General features: G+C 45.7%; 1 protein-coding gene and 1 pseudogene across 1 annotated transcript in view; both read left to right on the top strand.

Moving 5' to 3' along the window:
- LOC148431240 (uncharacterized) overlaps positions 1 to 15,733 on the top strand; it is a 157,425-nt gene that overhangs the window by 54,557 nt on the left and 87,135 nt on the right.
- Positions 1 to 15,733, top strand: part of LOC148431242 (oocyte zinc finger protein XlCOF29-like) — a 43,194-nt pseudogene that overhangs the window by 7,851 nt on the left and 19,610 nt on the right.

Below are 15,733 nucleotides of genomic sequence, written 5' to 3'. Positions count from 1 at the left end.
CGAACTTGCCACACGTGAAGTCAGTTCAGACACAGCCAGCTTGAGTCAGGTCATTCCCCTCATCAGGCTTTTGCAGAAGCAGCTGGAGAAAGTGAAGGAGGAGCTAAGACAGAGCGATTCCGCTCGGCATGTGGGACTTGTGGATGAAGCCCTTCATTCGCTTTGCCAGGATTCCAGGGTGGTCAATCTGTTGAAATCAGACCACTACATTTTGGCCACCGTGCTTGATCCTAGGTTTAAAGCCTATGTGGTGTCTCTCTTTCCGGCCGACACAAGCCTGCAGAGGTGCAAAGACCTGCTGGTGAGCACACTGTCAGCTGAAGCGGAACGTGACACGTCAACGGCTCCTTCTTCATTTTCTCCCGCAACTGGGGCTGCCAGGAAAAAACTTAGGTATCCTAAGCAACCCGCTGGCGGTGATGCAGGGCAGGCAGGACCAAGTTTGGACATCTGGTCCGGACTGAAGGACCTGGCAACAATTTCTGACATGTCTACTGTCACTGCATATGATACTGTCACCATTGACAGAATGGTGGAGGATTACATCGGTGACAGCATCCAAGTAGGCATGTCAGACAGTCCATACCTGTACTGGCAGGAAAAAGAGGCAATTTGGAGGCCCCTGTACAAGCTGGCTCTATTTTACCTGAGTTGCCCCCCCTCCAGTGTGTACTCCGAAAGAGTGTTTAGTGCAGCCGGGAACCTTGTCAGCGAAAGGCGTAGGAGGTTGCTTCCACAGAATGTGGAGAAGATGATGTTCATCAAAATGAATTATCAGCTCTTCCAGGGAGACCAGCCTCCAGAAGGTACAGAGGGACCTGTGGTGGTGGATTCAAGTGGGGACGAGTTAATACTTTGTGAGGATGAGGATGTACACACTGAAGAGGGTGAGGAATCGGTGGATGAGGAGGATGAGGATGACATCTTGCCTCCGTAGAGCCAGTTTGTGCAGGGACACATTAATTGCCAGCTTGTTTTGTGGGGGCCCAAACGAACCAATCATTTCAGCCACAGTTGTGTGGCAGACCCTGGCGCTGAAATGATTGATTTGTTAAAGTGTGCATGTCCTGTTTATACAACATAAGGGTGGGTGGGAGGGCCCAAGGACAATTCCATCTTGCACTTCTTTTTTTTCTTTGCATTATGTACAGTTTGGGGCCTAGTTTTTCTAACTGCCATCCTGTCTGCCACTGCAGTGTCACTCCTAGATGGCTCACGTGTTTGTGCCGCCCACTCGTGTCGCTTAGCATAGTCATCCAGCTACCTCGGTGCAACCTTTTGGACATGAAAACACTATTGTGAGGTGTGAGGTGTTCAGAATAGACTGGAAATGAGTGGAAATTAAGGTTATTGAGGTTAATAATAGCATAGGAGCAGAGAAACCAACAAATTCTGTGATTTTAGCTGTTTTTATGCTTTTTAAAAAAAAAATACAGATCCAAAACACAAAACCCAGAACCCAAAACACGGAAGGGTGGTTTTGGCAAAACCAATCCAGATCCAAAACACGAAGAAAGATCCAGATCCAAAACCAAAACACAAAACACGAAAAGTGGCCGGTGCACACCCCTACTTATATCTATAGTAATAATACAGGGACATGACTGGGGAGGTGAGAGGATCTGGGAGTGTCACAGTGACATCGCTTATATCAATAGTAATAATACAGGGACATGACTGGGGAGGTGAGAGGATCTGGGAGTGTCACAGTGACATCACTTATATCTATAGTAATAATACAGGGACATGACTGGGGAGGTGAGGGGATCTGGGAGTGTCACAGTGACATCACTTATATCTATAGTAATAATACAGGGACATGACTGGGGAGGTGAGGGGATCTGGGGGTGTCACAGTGACATCGCTTATATCTATTATAATAATACAGGGACATGACTGGGGAGGTGAGGGGATCTGGGAGTGTCACAGTGACATCGCTTATATCTGTAGTAATAATACAGGGACATGACTGGGGAGGTGAGGGGATCTGGGGGTGTCACAGTGACATCACTTATATCTATAGTAATAATACAGGGACATGACTGGGGAGGTGACGGGATCTGGGGGTGTCACAGTGACATCACTTATATCTATAGTAATAATACAGGGACATGACTGGGGAGGTGAGAGGATCTGGGAGTGTCACAGTGACATCACTTATATCTATAGTAATAATACAGGGACATGACTGGGGAGGTGAGGGGATCTGGGAGGGTCACAGTGACATCACTTATATCTATAGTAATAATACAGGGACATGACTGGGAGGTGAGGGGATCTGGGAGTGTCACAGTGACATCACTTATATCTATAGTAATAATACAGGGACATGACTGGGGAGGTGAGGGGATCTGGGAGTGTCACAGTGACATTACTTATATCTATAGTAATAATACAGGGACATGACTGGGGAGGTGAGGGGGATCTGGGCTTGTCACTGTGACATCACTTATATATCTATAGTAATAATACAGGGACATGACTGGGGAGGTGAGGGGATCTGGGAGTGTCACAGTGACATCACATATATCTATAGTAATAATACAGGGACATGACTGGGGAGGTGAGGGGATCTGGGAGTGTCACAGTGACATCACTTATATCTATAGTAATAATACAGGGACATGACTGGGGAGGTGAGGGGATCTGGGGGTGTCACAGTGACATCACTTATATCTATAGTAATAATACAGGGACATGACTGGGGAGGTGAGAGAGTCTGGGGGTGTCACAGTGACATCACTTATATCTATAGTAATAATACAGGGACATGACTGGGGAGGTGAGGGGATCTGGGGGTGTCACAGTGACATCACTTATATCTATAGTAATAATACAGGGACATGACTGGGGAGGTGAGGGGATCTGGGGGTGTCACAGTGACATCACTTATATCTATAGTAATAATACAGGGACATGACTGGGGAGGTGAGGGGATCTGGGGGTGTCACAGTGACATCACTTATATCTATAGTAATAATACAGGGACATGACTGGGGAGGTGAGGGGATCTGGGGGTGTCACAGTGACATCACTTATATCTATAGTAATAATACAGGGACATGACTGGGGAGGTGAGAGGATCTGGGAGTGTCACAGTGACATCACTTACATCTATAGTAATAATACAGGAACATGACTGGGGAGGTGAGGGAATCTGGGAGTGTCACAGTGACATCACTTATATCTATAGTAATAATACAGGGACATGACTGGAGGTGAGGAGATCTGGGACTGTCACAGTGACATCACTTATATCTATAGTAATAATACAAGGACATGACTGGGGAGGTGAGGGGATCTGGGAGTGTCACAGTGACATCACTTATATCTATAGTAATAATACAGGGACATGACTGGGGAGGTGAGGGGATCTGGGGGTGTAACAGTGACATCACTTATATCTATAGTAATAATACAGGGACATGACTGGGGAGGTGAGGGGACCTGGGAGTGTCACAGTGACATCACTTATATCTATAGTAATAATACAGGGACATGACTGGGGAGGTGAGAGGGATCTGGGAGTGTCACAGTGACATCACTTATATCTATAGTAATAATACAGGGACATGACTGGGGAGGTGAGGGGATCTGAGAGTGTCACAGTGACATCACTTATATCTATAGTAATAATACAGGGACATGACTGGGGAGGTGAGGGGATCTGGGAGTGTCACAGTGACATCACTTATATCTATAGTAATAATACAGGGACATGACTGGGGAGGTGAGAGGATCTGGGAGTGTCACAGTGACATCACTTACATCTATAGTAATAATACAGGAACATGACTGGGGAGGTGAGGGAATCTGGGAGTGTCACAGTGACATCACTTATATCTATAGTAATAATACAGGGACATGACTGGAGGTGAGGAGATCTGGGACTGTCACAGTGACATCACTTATATCTATAGTAATAATACAAGGACATGACTGGGGAGGTGAGGGGATCTGGGAGTGTCACAGTGACATCACTTATATCTATAGTAATAATACAGGGACATGACTGGGGAGGTGAGGGGATCTGGGGGTGTAACAGTGACATCACTTATATCTATAGTAATAATACAGGGACATGACTGGGGAGGTGAGGGGACCTGGGAGTGTCACAGTGACATCACTTATATCTATAGTAATAATACAGGGACATGACTGGGGAGGTGAGAGGGATCTGGGAGTGTCACAGTGACATCACTTATATCTATAGTAATAATACAGGGACATGACTGGGGAGGTGAGGGGATCTGAGAGTGTCACAGTGACATCACTTATATCTATAGTAATAATACAGGGACATGACTGGGGAGGTGAGGGGATCTGGGAGTGTCACAGTGACATCACTTATATCTATAGTAATAATACAGGGACATGACTGGGGAGGTGATCTGGGAGTGTCACAGTGACATCACTTATATCTATAGTAATAATACAGGGACATGACTGGGGAGGTGAGGGGATCTGGAAGTGTCACAGTGACATCACTTATATCTATAGTAATAATACAGGGACATGACTGAGGAGGTGAGGGGATCTGGGGGTGTCACAGTGACATCACTTATATCTATAGTAATAATACTCAGACATGACTGGGGAGGTGAGGGAATCTGGGAGTGTCACAGTGACATCACTTATATCTATAGTAATAATACAGGGACATGACTGGGGAGGTGAGGGGATCTGGGGGTGTCACAGTGACATCACTTATATCTATAGTAATAATACAGGGACATGACTGGGGAGGTGAGGGGATCTGGGAGTGTCACAGTGACATCACTTACATCTATAGTAATAATACAGGAACATGACTGGGGAGGTGAGGGAATTTGGGAGTGTTACAGTGACATCACTTATATCTATAGTAATAATACAGGGACATGACTGGAGGTGAGGAGATCTGGGACTGTCACAGTGACATCACTTATATCTATAGTAATAATACTGGGACATGACTGGGGAGGTGAGGGGATCTGAGGGTGTCACAGTGACATCACATATCCATAGTAATAATACAGGGACATGACTAGGGAGGTGAGGGGACCTGGGAGTGTCACAGTGACATCACTTATATCTATAGTAATAATACACGGACATGACTGGGGAGGTGAGGGAATGTGGGAGTGTCACAGTGACATCACTTATATCTATAGTAATAATACACGGACATGACTGGGGAGGTGAGAGGATCTGGGAGTGTCACAGTGACATCACTTATATCTATAGTAATAATACAGGGACATGACTGGGGAGGTGAGGGGATCTGGGAGTGTCACAGTGACATCACTTATATCTATAGTAATAATACAGGGACATGACTGGGGAGGTGAGGGGATCTGGGAGTGTCACAGTGACATCACTTATATCTATAGTAATAATACAGGGACATGACTGGGGAGGTGAGGGGATCTGGGAGTGTCACAGTGACATCACTTATATCTATAGTAATAATACAGGGACATGACTGGGGAGGTGTGGGGATTTGGGAGTGTCACAGTGACATCACTTATATCTATAGTAATAATACAGGGACATGACTGGGGAGGTGAGGTAATTTGGGAGTGTCACAGTTATATCACTTATATCTATAGTAATAATACAGGGACATGACTGGGGAGGTGAGGGGATCTGGGAGTGTCACAGTGACATCACTTATATCTATAGTAATAATACAGGGACATGACTGGGGAGGTGAGGGGATCTGGGGGTGTAACAGTGACATCACTTATATCTATAGTAATAATACAGGGACATGACTGGGGAGGTGAGGGGACCTGGGAGTGTCACAGTGACATCACTTATATCTATAGTAATAATACAGGGACATGACTGGGGAGGTGAGAGGGATCTGGGAGTGTCACAGTGACATCACTTATATCTATAGTAATAATACAGGGACATGACTGGGGAGGTGAGGGGATCTGAGAGTGTCACAGTGACATCACTTATATCTATAGTAATAATACAGGGACATGACTGGGGAGGTGAGGGGATCTGGGAGTGTCACAGTGACATCACTTATATCTATAGTAATAATACAGGGACATGACTGGGGAGGTGATCTGGGAGTGTCACAGTGACATCACTTATATCTATAGTAATAATACAGGGACATGACTGGGGAGGTGAGGGGATCTGGAAGTGTCACAGTGACATCACTTATATCTATAGTAATAATACAAGGACATGACTGGGGAGGTGAGAGGATCTGGGAGTGTCACAGTGACATCACTTTTATCTATAGTAATAATACAGGGACATGACTGGGGAGGTGAGGGGATCTGGGGGTGTCACAGTGACATCACTTATATCTATAGTAATAATACAGGGACATGACTGGGGAGGTGAGGGGATCTGGGGGTGTCACAGTGACATCACTTATATCTATAGTAATAATACAGGGACATGACTGGGGAGGTGAGGGGATCTGGGAGTGTCACAGTGACATCACTTACATCTATAGTAATAATACAGGAACATGACTGGGGAGGTGAGGGAATCTGGGAGTGTCACAGTGACATCACTTATATCTATAGTAATAATACAGGGACATGACTGGAGGTGAGGAGATCTGGGACTGTCACAGTGACATCACTTATATCTATAGTAATAATACAGGGACATGACTGGGGAGGTGAGGGGATCTGAGGGTGTCACAGTGACATCACATATCCATAGTAATAATACAGGGACATGACTGGGGAGGTGAGGGGACCTGGGAGTGTCACAGTGACATCACTTATATCTATAGTAATAATACACGGACATGACTGGGGAGGTAAGGGAATCTGGGAGTGTCACAGTGACATCACTTATATCTATAGTAATAATACACGGACATGACCGGGGAGGTGAGGGGATCTGGGAGTGTCACAGTGACATCACTTATATCTATAGTAATAATACAGGGACATGACTGGGGAGGTGAGGGGATCTGGGAGTGTCACAGTGACATCACTTATATCTATAGTAATAATACAGGGACATGACTGGGGAGGTGAGGGGATCTGGGAGTGTCACAGTGACATCACTTATATCTATAGTAATAATACAGGGACATGACTGGGGAGGTGAGGGGATCTGGGAGTGTCACAGTGACATCACTTATATCTATAGTAATAATACAGGGACATGACTGGGGAGGTGAGGGGATCTGGGAGTGTCACAGTGACATCACTTATATCTATAGTAATAATACAGGGACATGACTGGGGAAGTGAGGGGATCTGGGAGTGTCACAGTGACATCACTTATATCTATAGTAATAATACAGGGACATGACTGGGGAGGTGTGGGGATTTGGGAGTGTCACAGTGACATCACTTATATCTATAGTAATAATACAGGGACATGACTGGGGAGGTGAGGGAATTTGGGAGTGTCACAGTTATATCACTTATATCTATAGTAATAATACAGGGACATGACTGGGGAGGTGAGGGGATCTGGGAGTGTCACAGTGACATCACTTATATCTATAGTAATAATACAGGGACATGACTGGGGAGGTGAGGGGATCTGGGGGTGTAAAAGTGACATCGCTTATATCTATAGTAATAATACACGGACATGACTGGGGAGGTGAGAGGACTGGGGGTGTCACAGTGACATCACATATATCTATAGTAATAATACAGGGACATGACTGGGGAGGTGAGAGGATCTGGGGGTGTCACAGTGACATCACTTATATTTATAGTAATAATACAGGGACATGACTGGGGAGGTGAGAGGATCTGGGGGTGTCACAGTGACATCACTTATATCTATAGTAATAATACAGGGACATGACTGGGGAGGTGAGGGGATCTGGGAGTGTCACAGTGACATCGCTTATATCTATAGTAATAATACAGGGACATGACTGGGGAGGTGAGGGGATCTGGGAGTGTCACAGTGACATCGCTTATATCTATAGTAATAATACAGGGACATGACTGGGGAGGTGAGGGGATCTGGGAGTGTCACAGTGACATCGCTTATATCTATAGTAATAATACAGGGACATGACTGGGGAGGTGAGGGGATCTGGGAGTGTCACAGTGACATCACTTATATCTATAGTAATAATACAGGGACATGACTGGGGAGGTGAGGGGATCTGGGAGTGTCACAGTGACATCACTTATATCTATAGTAATAATACAGGGACATGACTGGGGAGGTGAGAGGATCTGGGAGTGTCACAGTGACATCACTTATATCTATAGTAATAATACAGGGACATGACTGGGGAGGTGAGGGGATCTGGGGGTGTCACAGTGACATCACTTATATCTATAGTAATAATACAGGGACATGATTGGGGGGGTGAGAGGATCTGGGAGTGTCACAGTGACATCGCTTATATCTATAGTAATAATACAGGGACATGACTGGGGAGGTGAGGGGATCTGGGGGTGTAACAGTGACATCACTTATATCTATAGTAATAATACAGGGACATGATTGGGGGAGTGAGAGGATCTGGGAGTGTCACAGTGACATCGCTTATATCTATAGTAATAATACAGGGACATGACTGGGGAGGTGAGGGGATCTGGGGGTGTAACAGTGACATCACTTATATCTATAGTAATAATACAGGGACATGATTGGGGGAGTGAGAGGATCTGGGAGTGTCACAGTGACATCACTTATATCTATAGTAATAATACAGGGACATGACTGGAGGTGAGGGGATCTGGGAGTGTCACAGTGACATCACTTATATCTATAGTAATAATACAGGGACATGGCTGGGGAGGTGAGGGGATCTGGGAGTGTCACAGTGACATCACTTATATCTATAGTAATAATACAGGGACATGACTGGGGTGGTGAGGGGATCTGGGGGTGTCACAGTGTCATCACTTATATCTATAGTAATAATACAGGGACATGACTGGGGAGGTGAGGGGATCTGGGGGTGTCACAGTGACATCACTTATATCTATAGTAATAATACAGGGACATGACTGGGGAGGTGAGGGGATCTGGGGGTGTCACAGTGACATCACTTATATCTATAGTAATAATACAGGGACATGACTGGGGAGGTGAGAGGATCTGGGAGTGTCACAGTGACATCACTTATATCTATAGTAATAATACAGGGACATGACTGGGGAGATGAGGGGATCTGGGAGTGTCACAGTGACATCACTTATATCTATAGTAATAATACAGGGACATGACTGGGGAGATGAGGGGATCTGGGAGTGTCACAGTGACATCACTTATATCTATAGTAATAATACAGGGACATGACTGGGGAGATGAGGGGATCTGGGAGTGTCACAGTGACATCACTTATATCTATAGTAATAATACAGGGACATGACTGGGGAGGTGAGGGGATCTGGGGGTGTCACAGTGACATCACTTATATCTATAGTAATAATACAGGGACATGACTGAGGAGGTGAGGGGATCTGGGAGGGTCACAGTGACATCACTTATATCTATAGTAATAATACAGGGACATGACTGGGGAGATGAGGGGATCTGGGAGTGTCACAGTGACATCACTTATATCTATAGTAATAATACAGGGACATGACTGGGGAGGTGAGGGGATCTGGGAGTGTCACAGTGACATCACTTATATATCTATAGTAATAATACAGGGACATGACTGGGGAGGTGAGGGGATCTGGGAGTGTCACAGTGACATCACTTATATATCTATAGTAATAATACAGGGACATGACTGGGGAGGTGAGAGGATCTGGGAGTGTCACAGTGACATCACTTATATCTATAGTAATAATACAGGGACATGACTGGGGAGGTGAGGGGATCTGGGAATGTCACAGTGACATCACTTATATCTATAGTAATAATACAGGGACATGACTGGGGAGGTGAGAGGATCTGAGAGTGTCACAGTGACATCACTTATATCTATAGTAATAATACAGGGACATGACTGGGGAGGTGAGAGGATCTGAGAGTGTCACAGTGACATCACTTATATCTATAGTAATAATACAGGGACATGACTGGGGAGGGGAGAGGATCTGGGGACGTCACAGTGACATCACTTATATCTATAGTAATAATACAGGGACATGACTGGGGAGGTGAGGGGATCTGGGGGCGTCACAGTGGCATCACTTATATCTATAGTAATAATACAGGGACATGACTGGGGAGGTGAGGGGATCTGGGAGTGTCACAGTGACATCGCTTATATCTATAGTAATAATACAGGGACATGACTGGGGAGGTGAGGGGATCTGGGAGTGTCACAGTGACATCACTTATATATCTATAGTAATAATACAGGGACATGACTGGGGAGGTGAGGGGATCTGGGAGTGTCACAGTGACATCACTTATATCTATAGTAATAATACAGGGACATGACTGGGGAGGTGAGGGGATCTGGGAGTGTCACAGTGACATCACTTACATCTATAGTAATAATACAGGAACATGACTGGGGAGGTGAGGGGATCTGGTAGTGTATGCAGTGACATCACTTATATCTATAGTAATAATACAGGGACATGACTGGGGAGGTGAGGGGATCTGGGAGTGTCACAGTGACATCACTTACATCTATAGTAATAATACAGGGACATGACTGGGGAGGTGAGGGGATCTGGGAGTGTCACAGTGACATCACTTACATCTATAGTAATAATACAGGGACATGACTGGGGAGGTGAGGAGATCTGGGAGTGTCACAGTGACATCACTTACATCTATAGTAATAATACAGGGACATGACTGGGGAGGTGAGGAGATCTGGGAGTGTCACAGTGACATCACTTATATCTATAGTAATAATACAGGGACATGACTGGGGAGGTGAGGGGATCTGGGGGTGTCACAGTGACGTCACTTATATCTATAGTAATAATACAGGGACATGACTGGGGAGGTGAGGGGATCTGGGAGTGTCACAGTGACATCACTTATATCTATAGTAATAATACAGGGACATGAATGGGAAGGTGAGGGGATCTGGGATTGTCACAGTGACATCACTTATATCTATAGTAATAATACAGGGACATGACTGGGGAGGTGAGGGGATCTGAGAGTGTCACAGTGACATCACTTATATCTATAGTAATAATACAGGGACATGACCGGGGAGGTGAGGGGATCTGGGGGTGTCACAGTGACATCACTTATATCTATAGTAATAATACAGGGACATGACCGGGGAGGTGAGAGGATCTGGGAGTGTCACAGTGACATCACTTATATCTATAGTAATAATACAGGGACATGACCGGGGAGGTGAGGGGATCTGGGAGTGTCACAGTGACATCACTTATATATCTATAGTAATAATACAGGGACATGACCGGGGAGGTGACGGGATCTGGGGGCGTCACAGTGACATCGCTTATATCTATAGTAATAATACAGGGACATGACTCGGGAGGGGAGAGGATCTGGGGGCGTCACAGTGACATCGCTTATATCTATAGTAATAATACAGGGACATGACTGGGGAGGGGAGAGGATCTGGGGGCGTCACAGTGACATCGCTTATATCTATAGTAATAATACAGGGACATGACTGGGGAGGTGAGGGGATCTGGGAGTGTCACAATGACATCGCTTATATCTATAGTAATAATACAGGGACATGACTGGGGAGGTGAGGGGATCTGGGGGTGTCACAGTGACATCACTTATATCTATAGTAATAATACAGGGACATGACTGGGGAGGTGACGGGATCTGGGGGTGTCACAGTGACATCACTTATATCTATAGTAATAATACAGGGACATGACTGGGGAGGGGAGAGGATCTGGGGGTGTCACAGTGACATCACTTATATCTATAGCAATAACACAGGGACATGACTGGGGAGGTGAGGGGATCTGGGAGTGTCACAGTGACATCACTTATATCTATAGTAATAATACAGGGACATGACTGGGGAGGTGAGGGGATCTGGGAGTGTCACAGTGACATCACTTATATCTATAGTAATAATACAGGGACATGACTGGGGAGGTGAGGGGATCTGGGAGTGTCACAGTGACATCACTTATATCTATAGTAATAATACAGGGACATGACTGGGGAGGTGAGGGGATCTGGGAGTGTCACAGTGACATCACTTATATCTATAGTAATAATACAGGGACATGACTGGGGAGGTGAGGGGATCTGGGGGCGTCACAGTGACATCACTTATATCTATAGTAATAATACAGGGACATGTCTGGGGAGGTGAGGGGATCTGGGGGTGTCACAGTGACATCACTTATATCTATAGTAATAATACAGGGACATGACTGGGGAGGTGAGGGGATCTGGGGGTGTCACAGTGACATCATTTATATCTATAGTAATAATACAGGGACATGACTGGGGAGGTGAGGGGATCTGGGGGTGTCACAGTGACATCACTTATATCTATAGTAATAATACAGGGACATGACTGGGGAGGTGAGGGGATCTGGGAGTGTCACAGTGACATCACTTACATCTATAGTAATAATACAGGGACATGACTGGGGAGGTGAGGGGATCTGGATGTGTCACAGTGACATCACTTATATCTATAGTAATAATACAGGAACATGACTGGGGAGGTGAGGGAATCTGGGAGTGTCACAGTGACATCACTTATATCTATAGTAATAATACAGGGACATGACTGGAGGTGAGGGGATCTGGGGGTGTCACAGTGACATCACTTATATCTATAGTAATAATACAGGGACATGACTGGGGAGGTGAGGGGATCTGGGGGTGTAACAGTGACATCACTTATATCTATAGTAATAATACAGGGACATGACTGGGGAGGTGAGGGGACCAGGGAGTGTCACAGTGACATCACTTATATCTATAGTAATAATACTCAGACATGACTGGGGAGGTGAGGGAATCTGGGGGTGTCACAGTGACATCACTTATATCTATAGTAATAATACAGGGACATGACTGGGGAGGTGAGGGGATCTGGGGGTGTCACAGTGACATCACTTATATCTATAGTAATAATACAGGGACATGACTGGGGAGGTGAGAGGATCTGGGAGTGTCACAGTGACATCACTTATATCTATAGTAATAATACAGGGACATGACTGGGGAGGTGAGGGGATCTGGGGGTGTCACAGTGACATCACTTATATCTATGGTAATAATACAGGGACATGACTGGGGAGGTGAGGGGATCTGGGGGTGTCACAGTGACATCACTTATATCTATGGTAATAATACAGGGACATGACTGGGGAGGTGAGGGGATCTAGGAGTGTCACAGTGACATCACTTATATCTATAGTAATAATACAGGGACATGACTGGTGAGGTGAGAGGATCTGGGAGTGACACAGTGACATCACTTATATCTATAGTAATAATACAGGGACATGACTGGGGAGGTGAGGGGACCAGGGAGTGTCACAGTTATATCACTTATATCTATAGTAATAATACAGGGACATGACTGGAGGTGAGAGGATCTGGGAGTGTCACAGTGATATGACTTATATCTATAGTAATAATACAGGGACATGACTGGGGAGGTGAGGGGATCTAGGAGTGTCACAGTGACATCACATATCTATAGTAATAATACAGGGACATGACTGGGGAGGTGAGGAGATCTGGGAGTGTCACAGTGACATCACTTATATCTATAGTAATAATACAGGGACATGACTGGGGAGGTGAGGGGATCTGGGGGTGTAACAGTGACATCACTTATATCTATAGTAATAATACAGGGACATGACTGGGGAGGTGAGGGGACCTGGGAGTGTCACAGTGACATCACTTATATCTATATTAATAATACAGGGACATGACTGGGGAGGTGAGGGGATCTGGGAGTGTCACAGTGACATCACTTATATCTATAGTAATAATACAGGGACATGACTGGAGGTGAGGAGATCTGGGACTGTCATAGTGACATCACTTATATCTATAGTAATAATACAGGGACATGACTGGGGAGGTGAGGGGATCTGGGGGTGTCACAGTGACATCACTTATATCTATAGTAATAATACAGGGACATGACTGGGGAGGTGAGGGGATCTGGGAGTGTCACAGTGACATCACTTATATCTATAGTAATAATACAGGGACATGACTGGGGAGGTGAGGGGATCTGGGGGTGTCACAGTGACATCACTTATATCTATAGTAATAATACAGGGACATGACTGGGGAGGTGAGGGGATCTGGGAGTGTCACAGTGACATCACTTATACCTATAGTAATAATACAGGGACATGACTGGGGAGGTGAGGGGATCTGGGAGTGTCACAGTGACATCACTTATACCTATAGTAATAATACAGGGACATGACTGGGGAGGTGAGAGGATCTGGGAGTGTCACAGTGACATCACTTATATCTATAGTAATAATACAGGGACATGACTGGGGAGGTGAGGGGATCTGGGGGTGTCACAGTGACATCACTTATATCTATAGTAATAATACAGGGACATGACTGGGGAGGTGAGGGGATCTGGGGGAGTCACAGTGACATCATTTATATCTATAGTAATAATACAGGGAGTGTCACAGTGACATCACTTATATCTATAGTAATAATACAGGGACATGACTGGGGAGGTGAGAGGATCTGGGAGTGTCACAGTGACATCACTTATATCTATAGTAATAATACAGGGACATGACTGGGGAGGTGAGGGGATCTGGGGGTGTCACAGTGACATCACGTATATCTATAGTAATAATACAGGGACATGACTGGGGAGGTGAGGGGATCTGGGAGTGTATGCAGTGATATTTGTTGTCTCACCAATACACAGGATTACACAGTAGTGAAGAAGACATCCGGTGAGTGTGAAACAACCAGCAGAAGTCCACATGTGTCAGGAGGACTGAGCAGGACCCAGAGCCCCATCACGGTGCCTCCACCTCACTCACTGATACATGAGAGACACAATGACCAGAAGATCATGGAACTCACCAACAAGATCATTCAGCTGCTGACTGGAGAGGTGACTGCTGGGAATGGGACATTATACAGTAACACCAGGGGATGTATCTGGGTGAGGACTGGAGAGGTGTCTGCTGGGAATGGGACATTATACAGTAACACCGGGGGATGTGTCTGGATGATGACTGGAGAGGTGACTGCTGGGAATGGGACACTATACAGTAACACTGGGGGATGTGTCTGGGTGATGACTGGAGAGGTGACTGCTGGGAATGGGACATTATACAGTAACACCAGGGGATGTGTCTGGGTGATGACTGGAGAGGTGACTGCTGGGAATGGGACATTATACAGTAACACCAGGGGATGTGTCTGGGTGATGACTGGAGAGGTGACTGCTGGGAATGGGACATTATACAGTAACACCGGGGGATCTGTCTGGGTGATGACTGGAGAGGTGACTGCTGGTAATGGGACATTATACAGTAACACCGGGGGATGTGTCTGGGTGATGACTGGAGATGTGACTGCTGGGAATGGGACATTATACAGTAACACCGGGGGATGTGTCTGGGTGATGACTGGAGAGGTGACTGCTGGGAAGGGGACATTATACAGTAACACCGGGGGATGTGTCTGGGTGATAACCGGAGAGGTGACTGCTGGGAATGGGACATATTACAGTAACACCGGGGGATGTGTCTAGGTGATGACTGGAGAGGTGACTGCTGGGAATGGGACATTATACAGTAACACCAGGGGATGTGTCTGGATGATGACTGGAGAGGTGACTGCTGGGAATGGGACATTATACAGTAACACCAGGGATGTGTCTGGGTGATGA

This window comes from Taudactylus pleione, unplaced genomic scaffold (genome assembly GCF_031769625.1).
Source record: "Taudactylus pleione unplaced genomic scaffold, aTauple2 ptg002601l, whole genome shotgun sequence".
Lineage (NCBI taxonomy): Eukaryota > Metazoa > Chordata > Amphibia > Anura > Myobatrachidae > Taudactylus > Taudactylus pleione.
This window is presented reverse-complemented; position numbering and strand designations above follow the sequence as displayed.